This window comes from Crocodylus porosus, unplaced genomic scaffold, assembly GCF_001723895.1.
Source record: "Crocodylus porosus isolate Cpor-Errol unplaced genomic scaffold, CroPor_comp1, whole genome shotgun sequence".
NCBI lineage: Eukaryota > Metazoa > Chordata > Crocodylia > Crocodylidae > Crocodylus > Crocodylus porosus.
Window position 1 is genome coordinate 39,379,973 of NW_017728947.1, and position 1,010 is coordinate 39,380,982.

The window sequence follows — 1,010 nt, forward strand, 5'->3', positions numbered from 1 at the left end:
CCTATCCAAACCATCATCTATAATTCCATTGCTTAACTAGAGAAGTCCAAAGCTTTGTAGAAAGAAATGCTGCAACCATTCTGCCTAGGACCCACTGATCCTCTTTGGTACTCACCTGCCACACTTCTGATGTTAAAGAAAATCCAAAGCAAAAAGTGAATATTGGGAGGTACACAGTTGTTTCCCAGTGAAGATATCTGCCCATCTGGCCTCTTCACAGGCCTCCTCCATCCCCATACACTGCCCTTACCACACCAGATGTCCCTAGGTGCAATTCCTAATTACAGTCTGTGCTTAGTGCACCGACTCAGTCTTAGGAGTCCTTACAAATCATACAATGCCTTTGTCATGAACTGTTCCCAGGAACCACACTTCTTTGCTACAGTACTGCTTCCTTAGGATATGCTCCAGCTAGTGAAGTGAGACTAACTGTACTGTAATTCCCTTTTTGCCTTTTTAAAATATGGACACTATAGTGGCCCTTGTCCAGTCCTCTCTAGCACCTCCTCTGTCTCTCGCAGCTTCATAAATATTATTGCCAAGGTCTCCAAGATCTCCTCTACCAGTTCCTTCAGTACACTGGGATAAAGTTCATCAGGCACTGCTGACTTGAATTTATTGAGACCATTCAAAAGTTCTCTATTTCTTTGTTATCTCTTCCCTCAGCTTGTTCTCTACCTTATCAAAATAATTCTTATTAGGTGTCTTATTGCAGCTCAGCTTTTTGAGAAAACTGAAGCAAGGTAACTGGTAAGTAGCTCTACCTTCTTCGAATCTTCTGTTCAGAGTTCCCCTTGGCTGTTTAACAATGGACCCACAGCTTTCCTGGACTTTATTTTCTGGCCAACGTACTTATAGAACCTCTTCTTGTTGTCTTTAACCTCGCTCACCAGGTGCAGCTCATTCTCTATCCTTGCCTTCCTCATTTTTCCCTGCCTTCCTGATTTTTTCCTGAGGGATGCTCTATGTGCCCCAGCATTGCAGCGATCACGAGCCATGCCTGCTACCTC